Genomic DNA, 16,218 nt, shown 5'->3' on the forward strand with positions numbered 1-16,218 from the left:
TGTCAAACTCGGAGCGAGATACCCATATACCAACATGAGCTTGATGTCTTCTTCTAGAGCTTCTCTTGGTGTATTTGTCCTTCTTCTCCGATTCCTTGCCTCTCCGAGAGTGTCTTTGTTCATCTCTGCTCCTCCTATCTCCACAAGGTGACTCATCTCTTGAGATTCGTCTTCGAGGTGAATCTTCTGTTTGTTTGTAGGGAGCCAAGAACTCATTGGACTAGTGTCAAGGCTTCCTAGAGTTGTAGCGGTTTCGGTCACGACTGTGCGAGTGCTTCTCATCATGTCTTGAGCTTGAGCTTATCTCCTTGCCTCTACTCTTGTAGAACGTGTTGAATGTTCTGACCATGAGACTTATCTCTTCATTGGTGACAAGATTGTCTTTTGAAGCGGAGCATCACTTGAAGCTTTGTAATCACCGCTTGACTTCTTGTGCAACTCATCTTTGTCCTGAAGTGACATCTCATGAGTAACAATCCTTCCAATGACTTCTAATGGCTTGAGATCTTTGTAGTTTGGCATCATTTGGATTAATTTTCATAGGATGTCATATTTTCCATCCAGATCTCTAAGTATCTTCTTGATGATGAATTTGTCGGTCATCTGTTTGCTTCATAAGCCGACAATCTCATTTGTGATGAGAGCTGGCCTAGAGTACATTTTAGCGACTCCTTCCCCATCCTTCGTCTTGAACTTGTCAAGTTGACTTTGAAGCACATCCAACTTAAATGCTCTGACAGAATCAGTACCTTTGTGCATATCACCAAAGTCTCCCAAATTTCTTTAGCATTCTCAAGGAGGCTGATTTTGTTGAATTTTTTGGGGCATTGGCAGTTTAAGATGATGTGACACGCTTGTGCATTGTATTGCAACATCTTCAATTCTTCCGCTATCACATCACAATCCGCTTCTCGCCCTTCTCCGAAGAAGTCACCTTGCACACCACCACGAACAACGACCCATACGATAGGATTATAACCAAGAATATGTATTTTCATCTTGTGCTTCTAACTAGCAAAATTAGTGCCATCGAAGGATGGACCTCTATGGTGATAACTTCCCTCAATAGAACTCATACTCTCCTAGGTTAATAAACCAATTCAATAGAGACGAAAGCTCTCACACCAATTGTAGGATCGAAATTATGTCTAAGGGGGGGGTGATTAGACTGCTTGGCCAACAAAAACTTGGCCTTTTTCCAAATTTCAGTTGTGGGAAAGTTTTAGCAATTATGGCAAGTCAAGTACACCCTACACATGCACATATAAGAGTATAGCAGCGGAATGTAAAACAAGCAAGTGCAAAGTAAAGGGGTAAGGTAGAGAGATCAAACACAAGAGGTTGACACGTCGATTTTTAGCATGGTTCTGATAGGTGGCGCTATCGTACGTCCATGTTAGTGGAGACCTCAACTCGCGGAGGGTAACGGCTACGAGAGTCTGCGGAGGGCTCCACCCACAAGGGTTCCACAAAGAAGCGGCCTTGTCAATGCCACCATGGCTTCCGCCCACGGAGGACTAGCCTCACTCACGGTAGATCTTCACGAAGTAAGCGATCTCCTTGCCCTTACAAACATCTTGGTTCAACTCCATAACACGAAGTAGGACGCTCCCAAGCAACACCTAACCAATCTAGGAGGCACCACCTTCCAAAAGGTAATAGATGTGGTAGAACAATGAACTCCTTGCTCTTGTGCTTGAAATGATAGTCTCCTCAACACTCAATCATTCTCATAGATTTGGCATGGCTAGGAGAGATTGATTTGGTTGAAAGTAACTTGGAGAGGCTAGAAATCAAGTTTCAATTGATTGGATTGGAATATCTAGATCTCAACACATGAGTAGGTGGCTCTATCTGAGAAAAATGGATCTCACAATGAAGTGTGTGTTCTGAATGCTTCCTCTACAAATGAGAGGTAGGTGGAGGGGTATATATAGGCAGCACCCAAAATCCAACTGTTACACCTAAACTGACCAACTCGGTGACACCGAAGTTACAAACTCGGTGGTACCGATTTTCTCAAAAGGGGCAACTTTTGAAACTCGGTGGAACCGATATACACAACTCGGTAGAACCGAAAGGTGGCTGACGGTCAGATGACCCAACTTGGTGACGCTGATACTCGAACTCAGAAATTCTGATTTTTTGTACCGAGGCAACAAAATGTTGGTCACCTAAACTCGGTAGCACCGATGCAGAATCGGTTGTATCAAAATGGTAGGTTTGCCTAGGGTTTTCTCTGGGATGAAAATTGGTAGAGCCGAATTTGGAAACTTGGTGGCACCGATTTTGGATATTTAGCTTTGGAGAGAAGTGTTATGTGGGAGAATGAATGCTTATTTTTGGTGGCTATCTCTGAGCACTTGTGCAACCAATTCATTTTAATATCTCACCCCCTTTTAATAGTATTGGATTTCCTATGGACTCAAAAGTGATTTCTCACAAATATAAAATGAAGAGCTTTCTAGCTAGAAGCTTGAGCCAATCTTATTCCTTCCTTGCATCAGGAGGCATCTCCACATAAACATTTAGCCAATGCATCTTTTGAACTTTTCTGAAATATACTTGAATAGAATCATTAGTCCAATGATGCATATGTTGTGATAAATTATCAAAACCACCTTAGAGAGAAATTGTGCTTTCACCTTGTGTGTCCTTGGATGTCGACAATCTTCCGGCAGGCCATGCCCGAAGTCCGAGCACCTTTAGATTGTTGGCGGTGTACACCATCACGAACCTATAGTTGGGGCTATTTACAAACCTGGCAAAATGCTCGCATGGCATTGTAGCCAGGTAGTAGTGGTAGATGAGGACATGATTGTGCATGTGGCACTAGGCGACGACAACCTTTTGGTGATACCTAGCACGACCGTTGGTGTACTCGAGTCGAACCTGACCACTTCGTACTTGTCGTCCTCGGCAAGCAACTGCTCCATGATGTTGATGGAGTTCTCCACCTCAACTTGGTCATTGGTGTACACCACCGAGAGGTCTGTGTTCCTGATATGGGTGTTTAGAGGATACATGCCAAACTCCATTGGAATGCCCCTAGATATCCTCTTTGTATGTGTCATACATCGTGGGTGTGCTTTGTGTTGTGGGACGCAATCATAAGGTTGAAGGGACTAAGTTTAATGGCCATGGGAATAAAGGGGGTCGGTGAAAGCACAAATGATCCCTTGGTGGTTTTGATAATTAATGACAACATACATTATCTCTTGAACTAAAATTTTTATCTAGTATATTTAGGAGAAGTCCAATGAGTGGATTGCCTTGGAACTATGAGAAGGATCCCCAAAGATCCAAAGGAACCTATTAGCAAAAGCTTCAAGTCTCTACATTTTTTATGTGAGAAATCACAATTAAGTCCATAGAAAAGACAATAATATTAAAAGGGGAATATTGATGATGATCTGGTTTCTCAAGTTCTTAGAGATATGCCATGAAAGACCTCAGCCAAATTCTCACAAAAAAATTATGTACAAAACCCAAATTGCCAAATTTGGTGACACCAACAATTCCATATCGGTCCCACCGAGTTATCCTTAGACAAAGTCCAAGCCAAACCCTAGCACCTCGGTACAACTGAGATTCGGTTCGGTGAAGCCGAAACGAAGTGAGCAAGTTGCTTGTATCTACTTTCTAAAATTTGGAATTTGTGAGTTTTACTTTTTGGAGTCATCGAGATAATGGAGCTTCTTTGGCAAAGCTGAACCAGTCTGATCGATATGTTTCTTTCGGTCTCACCAACAAGCCAAAAGTTAGGAAACTTTGCACTAGTTTGTAGAAGCGAGTTTTTACTTCGGTTTCATGGAGTTAGGCAATAATGTTGTAACGGTTGGATTTTTGGTGATGGCTACAAATACCATCCCAGAACATTTTCACACTTCGAACATTCATTTTCTGAGAGAAAACCACCTACTCATGTGTTGAGATCAACATATTCTGTTCCAAACATATAAATCTTGATTTCTAGCCTCCCCAAGTTGCTTTCCACCCAATCATCCTCTTCTACCAAGCCAAATTCTCTAAGAGTGTGATTTACTGTTGAGGAGATTATCTTTTGAAGCACAAGAGCAAGGATTTCAGCATCCATGCACCAGATATTACCTTTTGGAGAGTGGTGTCTCCTAGATTGGTTAGGTGTTTCTTCGAAGCCTTCAAATCGTGTGGAGTTGAACCAAGAAGTTTGTAAGGGCGAGGAGATTTTCTACTTAATGAAGATCTACCCCTAGTGAGACTAACCCTTCGTGTACGTAAGCCATGATGGCAAAGAAAAGGTTGCTCCTTTGTGTAACCTTCGTGGGTGGAGGCCTCCGTGGACTCGCGCATCCATTACCCTCCGTGGGTTGAAGTCTCCATCAATGTGGACGTATGACAGCACCACCTAACGAAACCACGCTAAAAATATCCGTGTCTTCATTGTGTTTGATCTTCCTACTCTACCATCCTTTATATTTCTGGCAAATGCATGATAGTTACTTTCCGCTTCTTGTTCTCTAGATATGCATGTGTAGAAACTATTGGATGTAACTTAACTTGTGCAAAATCTGCCTAAATTTCAAGTAAACTAAAAATTGCTCATACATCTTGTTAATCGTCTATTCACCCCCCTCTATACACCACTTCTCAATCCCACGATTCGTATCAGAGCTTTAGTCTACATTGCTTTGGTTTTATCACCATTGGAGGAAGATGGATATGTCTACTTTGGGGAGTATTATATGTAGAGTGTCTGTTCTCAGTTGGGAGTACTATGGTCATATTGACCCCTTACACCCTACGCATGAGGAAGACATTGACATGCTTCGTAATCTAAGGACCGTCAATCTTATGATTAGAGGATTACCCAACATTGTGCTTAACTCCATGCAAAACTTTACTTGTGCTTACACTTTGTGGAAACATTTTGAAAAGAGATATACAAATTTCTCTTTACAGAATCTTGATGTTATTCTTCATAAAATTGTTGCCTTCCACAAAATGAAGCCTAATGATCCCAAGTTCGATGAATGTATTTTTAAATTTCTTGATCTTATGCATGCTAGAGGAGATGTTATAATTATCAACAATATCATTCTTGAACTCATTCACATTCATAATATTGAGCATTGTTATTGTCATAATCTTAATGAATAACTTCATCTTTATGATAAGGATATTCCATTCGACAATGACAATGTGGAACATGGCTACTATGACGAAGATTAGGAATTCGACATCGAATTTGAGAAGACTATGAAGAATATTAGTCTCATGGCCAGCTTCAAAGACTACATGTCTGGAGGAAAGGAATGGATTCTCGATAGTGGATGCACCGATCATATAACCACGGATAGATACATGTTTCATGAGGTTAACCAAACAATGGACCACAGAGGTATGTAAATTTTGGAGATAACTCCAAGGGTAAGGTATTCGGCCTTGGTAAGGTGGCCATATCGCATGATAGCTCCATTCAAAATGTCATGCTCGTTGAATCTCTTGGTTACAATCTTATTTCCGTAACTAGACTTGCGAACTTCGGTTTCAATGTGCTATTTACTGAAGTAGATTGCCAAGTGCTTCGTTGAGACAATCATAACATGGTATTTACCGGTTTTCATAGAGGTGGTCTATACATTGTTGGTTTCCTTAAAAAGGCCCAAGCTCGTACTTGTCTTACTCGAAAATCTTCTAAAGGTTGGTTATGTCATAGAAGGCTAGTACATGTTGCTGTGCGTACTCTAGACAAGTTTATAAAGGGGATCACATACTTGGTGTTAAAGATGTTATCTTTGACAAAGATTGACTTTGTAGTGCTTGTCAAGCATGAAAAAAAGTTGGAGGAAGTTATCCTATAAAGAATATCATGACTACTAGAAGACCACTCGCGTTGCTTCATATGCATCTCTTTGGTCCCAATACTTACAAGAGCCTCGGTGAAACTCTTTTGGTTTAGTCATAGATGATGACAAGTCGCAGGTACAAAACATCTTCAAGAACTTTGCTTAGAAGGCCGAAAATCAGTTTAAAGTGAAGATCAAGAAAGTTCGGAGAGACAACGGATCGAAGTTCAAGAAAACTAATGTGGATACCTTTCTTGACAAAGAGGGGGTCTTACATGAGTTCTCATCTAGGTACACACCTCTACAACATGGATTTGTTTAGAGAAAGAACCGAACTCTCATAGAGATGGTGAGAATGATGCTCGATGAGTACAAAACTCCAAGATACTTTTGGGTGTACCGGTGGAAACACCTTGTCATGCCAAGAACTGACTCTATCTTCACAAGCTTCATAGTAAAATGGCATACGAGCTATTCACGAGTAACAACCCCAACTTTTATACTTCCAGATATTTGGATCAAAGTGCTACATTCTTGATAAGCATCATTGTTCTAAATTTGCAACCAAATCACATGAAAGTTTCCTACTTGGTTACATATCAAACTCTCACACTTATCGTGTCTACAACAACTTCACTCAAATTGTTGAAGAGACGATAGATGTGAAGTTTGATGATACTAATGGTTCGCAAGTCGAATAATTTCCAACTGATGCAGGAGACAAAGACCCTTCGTAAGCACTTCAAGATCTAACCATAGGCAAGATCGTCCCATGGAGGTGAAGGAAAATAATTAATCAACTCAAGTGGAGGCCCCCACTTGACGTCAAGGAGAACCACAAAATAACATGGAGGCATCCACGAGTGGTACACGCTAAGATGAAGTAAATGAAGAAGTACATCAAGATGATCCACCTCAACCTCCTTCACGACCTTCACAAGGGAACGACAACCTCAACAATTATGAAGATGATGAGAAGGAGGAAGCTCGTCCATGCACAACTCAAAAGCTATCTCAAAATCGAGCGGAAGTGGACAAGAATCACCCGGTGAAAAGAATAATTGGTGATATTAGATCGAGGAATATCACTCTCTCTAAAAATCGTTTGGCTAACTTCTGTGAGCACTAATCATTTATCCCTAGTATTGAGCCTATGAAGGTGGAAGAATCTCAAGAAATCCTGGGTTGGGTGAATGCCATGGACGAGGAGCTACATAACTTTCAGATGAATCAAGTATGGACTCTAGTGGAGAAACCCAAGGGCGAGCACAACATCATTGGAACAAAATGGATGTTTCACAAAAGCAAATTGAATATGGACAAGTAGTACACAACAAGGCTCGCCTTGTAGCTCAAGTCTACACTCAAGTCGAAGGTGTGGACTATGGTGAGATATATGCCCCCGTTACTAGACTTGAGTTCATTCACATTTTTCTTGCTTATACCAATCACCATGCTATCACACTTTACCAAATGGATATTAAATGTAATTTTATAAAGGGTGAAATTGAGGAGGAAGTCGATGTCAAACTACCTCCCGTATATGCTAACCCTTAGAAACCTAAGCATGTCTATAAACTTAGAAAGCTCTTTATGGACTTAAACAAACCCCCTCGAGCTTGGTACAACGCGAATTTTTTTTGCCCTCTAGATTTTGCCAATTTTGCTTATGCCACTCTAGATTTTGACATTTCACTTTTGCCACTCTTAGCTTTTTACAATTGTCACAACTCCCATTCTCTGGCAAAATCAATATAATTTTATTTCACTTTTGCCACTCTTAGCTTTGACAATGTATCACAATTGCCACTCTATAATTTTTGTTTATGCCACAAAATGGAAATTGTGATAATTTTCAAAAGATAAGAGTGGCAAAAATGAAATGTCCAAATCTAGAGTGGCATAAGCAAAATTTACAAAATCTAGAGTGGAAAATACAAAACATTCCCTAGTACAAATGCTTAATGAAGTTCCTTAGAGAAAAGGGTTTCGAGATTGGTAAAATTGATGCAACCTTGCTCACTAAAAGGGTTAATGGTGAATTATTTGTTTGCCAAATTTATGTGGATAATATCATATTTGGATCTACAGACCAACATTTTAGTGAGAAATTTGGAAGGTTGATGTCCAAGAAATATGAGATGTCCATGATGTGTGAGTTTAAATTTATCCTTGGCTTGTAAATCAAGAAAACAAGAGATGGCACATTTGTCTCTCAAACCAAGTACACCAAGGACTTGTTCAAGAAGTTCAACATGCAAGACTACAAAGGTATGAAAACTCCCATGCCTACTAGTGGACATGGTGACCTGACTAAGGAGGACAAACCAGCTGATTAACAAGTTTACCGATCAATGATTTGATTGGTATATCTATGTGCCTCTTGTCGTGATATCATGCTAAGTGTGTGCATGTGTGCCCGATATCAAGGTGCACCTAAAGAGTTTCATATTAAGGCCGTGAAAAGAATTTTGAGATACTTGAGACATACACCAAACTTCGGCATTTCGTATCGTCAGGGGTCTTGTTTTGGTCATATGGGTTATTCTAACTCGGACTATACAGGATATATGGTTGATAGACAATCCACTTTGTCTACTTGTCAATTTATTGGGAGATCCCTTGTGTCTTGGTCCTCTTGGAAAAAAACTCGGTATCTCTATCTACCGCCAAAGCAGTATACATTGCCACCGGAGCTTGTTCTACACAATTGTTATGGATGACCAAAACTCTTAAGGACTATGGAATACACGTGAAACATGTTCCAATATTTTGTGAGAGTGAGAGTGCTATTGAGATTGCACACAACCCCGTGCACATTCTCGAACTAAGCTTATCAAAGTTTGTCATCATTTCATTCGTGATCATGTTGCCAAAGGGGAGATAAATCTCAAACATGTTCGAACCGATAAAAAATTCACGGTTCGATCCTTAGCTATTTCCTCATCTAGAAGAATAAAAGTTTGGTATTGTTTTTCTTAGAGTGTTTGCTTTGTGTATTATCTATCCTTGTAACCGAGTGTGAGAGTTATATAATAAAGAGTAGTTTCCGTTGGTTTGATTTACTCTCATACATCGATTATAGTGATGAAATAAAAAGAAATAGAAAAATCATATGTTAATCCCATGGGGAGTAATGACTTCATAGAAAAATAAGTATGCTTGATAAAAGTTGTTAGGAGTGAACACACATAGTGTTAGTCACTTATACAATCCATGAAAAATAATGAAAGAGAAGAGGAGATTCACATACGAATATACTATCTTGGACATCTTTTTCGATTGTGAACCCCTATCAAATATTTTCTACATGAGTGAATAGTTGATGTTGGACAAGGAATATAGCGTAATGAGTTATGTTTGTTTACATTCACATATAATTTATATTTCCATGGATCTTCTTACATGCGATGCTTATCTAGGATATTTTTCTAGCCCAATGATTTGCATTAAGTAGAGATACTACTTGTGCATCCATAACCCTTAAGCCCGATTTCCCGCCATGAGAGTCCACCATATCTACCTACATATTGAATAAGATACTTAAAGTAAGTTCTCATCGGTTCATAAAGCAAAAAACAAATCTCCTAAATATGTATGATATTTCATTGTAAGGGAAATAAGCTTTGTATGATCTTGTGATGGGAAAGAAATGAAAGGGACATACTGCATAATAAAGGTTGCTATCATAAGGGGAAATATAAAGTGAAGTTCCTTTATGTTAAGAGGTTGGACATCCCAAATAAAAAAGCACATGAAAACCTCTGCTCCCCCCTACGAAGGGGCTATATTTTACCTTCATGTATTTATTTTTATGCAAGAGTCAATAATGTTTATCCCTATTACAATCTATTAACTCTCTAGTTCGCAGGCATCATGTGTTAGGGAAAGATCCAGGCATATATATCCAGTTGGATGTAGGGGATCATGAGTCATTATTTTTGAAATTATATTTGAAGTAAATAAGTTGGGTGGTGTAAACAATAAATCCCATATCTTCCTTTGTGTCCGACATAAATGTTTGCTCCAAAAATATGCATCGATTGTGAGCAATAATAGAAGACTAATTGATAGTTGGTATGTGAACTTGCTAAAATGAAAGATCTTACATAGACTCTTCTCCGAAATATGATGAATTGTGATTGTCTTAATGACTAAGATCATAGTTTATTCACCTAGACCTGAAAGCCATGGAAAATATAGAAAGTTTCTGGACTCCAAATGACCTGAAACTTCACGGGAATTTTTATGGAATATATAACAATTATTGGAGAGAAGAAATACCAGAGGGGGCCACCTGTTGGTCCTAAGACAATAAGGCGTGCCGACGTCCTGATGGCTTGGGAGGCCCACAAGTAAGCCCCAGAGCGCCTCTTCTATTATATGAAGGGTTTTGACCTAGAAAACATTAGAGGGATACTTTCGGAATGAAGTGCTGCCGTATCAAGGCGAAAACCTACGCAGAGGCCCTTTTGCTCTCCGGCAAAGCGATTCTGCCGGGGAAATTTTTCCCAGGAGGGGGAACTCAAAGCCATCATCATCACCAATTCTTCCTCCTTCGTGGAAGGGTCAACCTTTATCAACATATTCACTAGCACCATCTCATCACAAACCCTAGTCCATCTCTTGTATGCAATCGTTGTCTCAAAACCTCAGATTGGTAAGTGTGTGTTGCTAATAGTGTTGATTACATCTTGCAGTTGATGCTTGTTGGTTTACTTGGTGGAAGATAATATGTTCAAATCCTTTATCATATTCATTACACCTCCGATCTTGAAGATTGTGATGATTTTTTAGTAGTTTCTTTTGTTCTCGAGGACATGAGAGAAGTTTTGTTATAAGTAATCATGTGAAGTTGATATTCGTTTGATATTTTGATGATATGTATGTTGTTGCTTCCTTTAGTCGTGTCATGCGAATGTAGACTACATGAAACTTAACCATACTTGGGACTTAGGGGAGGCATTCTTGAGAAATAAGTAGATGGTCGGTTGCTAGAGTGATAGAAACCTGAACCCTAGTTTATGCCTTTTTCCGTAAGGGGCTGATTTGGATCCATATGTCCCATGCTAAGGTTATATTTATCTTAATTCTTCGTTTGTAGTTGCGGATGCTTGCGAGAGGGGGTAATCATAAGTGTGTTGCTTGTTCAAATAAGAAAAACACCCAAGCAACAGTCCACCCTCATATCAAATTATCAAAGTAACGAACGCAAATCAACTCAACATGATGAATATGACTGGATGACAATTCCCATGTGTCCTCGAGTGCTTTAGTTTATATAAGTGAACTTTCAGTCTTGTCCTTTGATATAAGAAGGATTGGGCCACCTTGCTACACACTTTATACTAATGTTACTTGTTACTTGTTACGAATTATCTTGCCACAAAACTATCTATCACTGTTACTCACAACACTTGCAGAGAATACCTTGTTGAAAACCACTTGTCATTTCCTTATGCTCCTCGTTGGGTTCGACACTCTTATTTATCGAAAACACTAAGATTGAACCCCTATACTCGTGGGTCATTAATGTGCAGTTTATTGTAACTAATGGTTCGCAAGTCGAACAATTGCCAATTGATGTAGGAGACAAAGACCCTTCGGAAGCAATTTAATATCTATCCAGAGGCAAGATTCGTCCCATTGAGCTGAAGGAAAGTACTTCATCAACTCAAGTGAAAGCCCCCACTTCACATCAAGATGAACCACAAAATGACGTGGAGGAATCCTCAAGCGGTACACGCCAAAATGAAGGAAATGAAGAAGTACATCAAGATTATCCACCTCAACCTCGTTCACCACCTTCACAATGGAACGACAACCTTAACAATGAGGAAGATGATGATGATGAGTAAGTGCCGCCATCCACAACTCAAAATCTATATTGAGTTTGAGCAAGAGTAGAAAATAATTGCCCCGTCAAACAAATAATTGGTGATATTAGTATTGAGACTATGAAGATGGAAGAAGCTCTCGAAGACCCGGATACTTCGAAAGGAATCAAGTATGGACTCTAGTGGAGAAACCCAAGGACGAACACAATATCATTGGAACAAAATGGGTGATTCGCATCATGCAAGATGAAGATGGACAAGTAGTATGCAACATAGCTCGCCTTGTAGCTCAAGGCTATACTCAAGTAGAAGGTATGGACTATGGTGAGGCATATGCCCCTGTTGCTAGACTTGTGAAAGGACATGTATGTCGCCTAGGGGGGTGAATGGGCGCTTTAAAATAATTACGGTTTAGGCTTGAATAAATGTGGAATAAAATAACATTTAATTAGTCAATTACAAAACCTAAAGCAAGTGGGCTCACCTATGTGCACCAACAACTTATGCTAAGGAAGATAAAAAACTAAGTGATAGCAAGATATATAACAAGAAACACTATGGCTATCACAAAGTAAAGTGCATAAGTAAATGGCTCGGGTAAGAGATCACTGAGGCATGCGGAGATGATGATGTATCCCAAAGTTCACACCTTTGCGGATGCTAATATACGTTTGGAGCGGTGTGGAGGCACAATGCTCCCCAAGAACCTACTAGGGCCACCGTAATCTCCTCACACCCTCGCAGAATGCAAGATGTCGTGATTCCACTAAGGGACCCTTGAGGGCAGTCACCGAACCCGTACGAATGGCAACCCTTAGGGGCGATTACCGAACCCGTACACTTTGGTAACCCTTGGTGGAGGTCACCGGAACCCGTACAAATTGCTCGGGGCAATCTCCATAACCTAATTGGAGACCCTGAAGCTTGCTCGGAGCTTTACACCACAATTATTGAGCTCCTAGGCACCACCAATAATCTAGGCTGCCAAAGAAGCCAAGAGGAACAAGCTCTAGGGTACCAAGCACGCAAGAGTAATTAGCTTCTCAAACTTCACTTCCACATATCACCGTAGAGAACTCAAACCGATGCAACAAATGCAATGGAAAGACCACATAAAGTGGTCAAGGTCCTCACTCCTAAATCCCCCCACAACAACGAAAGCTATGGAGGAATATCAGAGGAAGAACAAGGAGCTCACAAAGAACTCGAAGATCTAGATCCAAGGGGTTCCCCTCACATAGAGGAGAATGTGATTGGTGCAAACATAGTTCTAGATATCCTCTCTCTTTTCCCACGAGAACTATCAAGAATCATTGGAGGGAATGAGAGTTAGCAAGCTCAAAGAAGGTCAACAATGGAGGGAAAACATGAGCTCAAAGGATAAGGTTCAAAGGGGAAGAAGAACCCCTTTTATAGGAGGGGAAAAATTGAACCATTACCCCCTCAGCCCGCACACAACTGGTACTACTGCTCATGAGATCACTACAAGAAATATGCTCATACATGACATTTTTTAAGATGTCGTGGATGAATTCGTCATAAATTTATGAAGATTTCATCCGAGAACGTCGTAAACCGTTTGAGGGGATCAAATCTACATATAAATTACGGTGATGTGAGTCAAAACGTCGTAACCGCATAAGATGAGATCGTCATAACTTTTACGACGATTGTAAAAATGTCATAACATGTTCTAACTATGTTGACATGTCACTCGTGGGTCCATTCTATCCCACCTCATCCTAGTTTGTGAAGCAACCAACTATTCTGTCATTCCAAAAATTCTCGAAAAATTCTCATAAATACTTTGGATCATATATTTCTCAAATATGTGAAAACCCTTCCTTCCATAGTTCAAAAATAATTCAGCAATATTCATTTTCCTATTCTGTTCAGAATAGCACTTTGTGAAGGAAGTGCTATTTCTATTTCTTTGATTACCCTCATATTTTTTGGGCAGTCTTTCCTATCCAAATCGTCGCCCATGAAAACTGACGTAACGATTTGCCTAGTAAATCTTTCTCAGCAAATTTCCAAAGTTTGTGTTCAGCTAACAGGTTTGTGAAGGAAGTGTCACTTTGGCATGTCCAAATGGTATAATTTTTATACAGTGCCTTCATATGCCCAAATTAACATCATACACCAAATTTTAGCTCAATCCATTCATTCATTTGATCCCAGCTTCAACATCCATATTTCTGCACAGTGTGTTACTTTGCAAAGCAAGTGCCACCTAGATTCATCCATTTGAGCTAAAAATTTGCCAAGAGAGTCTCCTTAGTAGATGATCATCCTCAGCCAAAATTAGGCCCATTGTCTATGTGAATTACCCGCACCGCTAATCAATCACTTGGCTGCTAATTCATGTTTGAGCTTAGTTCAGTCTCCTCGTGAGATTCTTCTATTGTATTCTTCTTGCTAACACCTACCGAGGGATTGTCCAACCCACCAGACATGCCTATTCCACCTAGAACGTGTGGCGACACAACGGTCAGGCGGTGACCATGCGGCTGCTATGCAAGTTCATGCGCTCTGGAGTTGGGACCCTCGACCACCATCCAAACCTCGACATCAAGGCAACACACCATGTATTTCTGATTAAATAGATACTTATATACCTATAATTTATTTTGGGAAAACTAAAGAGCAAACTATAATGCAGGTGCAGTTCAAATTTAACCCGCTTCCACCTGAATCGACATAAATTTGTCTTTTTCATGAGAGGTGGATAAAAGCTTTTAATATCCAACCATTTTGTCAATTGTACATTAAATATGGACTAGTATTTTATAAAAATGATTTGGTCCAATTTTGAAACAAATATATGGTAGGTCCTTCACGAAAAAACTCAATTTGGTCACTTGAAAAATGGAAAATGAATTTTTCATACAAGGAAAATGAAAACTTCCTTAATCAACATTGTTTGCCATTCCAATATGCACCCTTGTGCATAATATTATATCATTTCAACAAACTATGTCATGAATGTGGCCATAAGATTGATCATTTGGCTTGAAAGCCATGAATCTTTACACATGATAGCCCATTTCTAAGAACATTTATTTAAAATAATTGTCGTATTACTAGTTTATTATTTTTCCTAGTAACTTTGTCACATATAATGACACAATTCAATGGTTTTCCATTTTTTAATTTGTTTTGAATTTTTCATGGCCATTTCAAAACGTGGTCAAAACAGCGGGTATGACCGTTCCTACCTAGTAGTTGAATCTTGGAAATATTTTGGTGTTTCTATGATTAAGTAGATACTTGTGTACCTAGAAATGATTTTTAAGAAAAATAAAGAGCAAACTATAATGTCGCTGCAGTTCAAATTTGACCCGCTTTCACCTCATTCAACAAAAAATTGTCTTTTTCACGAGAGGTCGATAAAAGCCTTTGACACCCAACCATTTGGTCAATTGTATATTAAATATGTCCTAGTATGTCAGAAAAATTATTTGGTCCAATTTTGCGACAAATATATGGTAGGTCCTTCACAAAAAAAACTCATTTTTGGCACTTGAAAAATGGAAAATGAATTTTTCATACAAGGAAAATGAAAACTTCCTTAAGCAACACCGTTTGCCATTCCAATACACACCCCTGTGCACAATATTAGATCATTTGAACAAACTATGCCATGAATGTGGCCAAAAGATTGATCATTTGGCTTGAAAGCCATGAATCTTCACACATGATAGCCCATTTCTGAGAACACTTTTTTTTAAATAATTTCCGTATTACAACTTTATTATTTTTCCCGGTAACTTGGTCACATATAATGACACAATGGGAAGGTTTTTCAATTTTTTCATTTTTTTGAATTTTTCATGCCTGTTTCAAAATGCGGTCCAAACGGCGGGTATGACCGTTCGTATCTAGTGCTTGATTCTTGCAAATATTTTGGTGTGTCTATGATTAAATAGATAATTATGTACCTAAAAATGATTTTTGGGAAAATTGAAGAGCAATCTATCAAAGAGTTGTAGTTCAAATTTGACCTGCTTCCAACTGAATCAAAGGAAATTTGTCTTTTTCACGAGAGGTGGATCAAAAGCTTTTGGCACCAAACCATTTGGTCAATTGTACATTTAATAAGACTTAAATTTTTCGAAAAATGATTTTGTCCAATTTTGCAAGAAATATTTGGTAGGTCCTTCACAAAAAAACTCACTTTGGGCACATGAAAAATGGAAAATGGATTTTTTGTGCAAAGAAAATGAAAAGTCCCTTTGGCAACATTGTTTGTAATTGCAAGATGCAAGCTTGTATACTCCAAGAGATCATATTTGGATTTTATCATGTGAAAAAGTAGAAGCAAAACAATAAGAAAAATACAATTACATATGCTTTATTCTAATTGGTGGAATTTGTAGTGGCATGGATCAATGACATGGTGTTCATCCATCGATCCATCTCTCCATCCCCATCCATCCATCCCTCTCTCGCACGCACATGAACCCTAGCCCTCTCCCCGATCTCCCTCTCCCCTCGCTCTCCGCTCAAACAACCGCCTCGATCCATTTCCCGTTCCTCCACCGAAGCCACCC

Source organism: Hordeum vulgare, chromosome 3H, assembly GCF_904849725.1.
Source record: "Hordeum vulgare subsp. vulgare chromosome 3H, MorexV3_pseudomolecules_assembly, whole genome shotgun sequence".
In the NCBI taxonomy this organism is placed as follows: Eukaryota; Viridiplantae; Streptophyta; class Magnoliopsida; order Poales; family Poaceae; genus Hordeum; species Hordeum vulgare.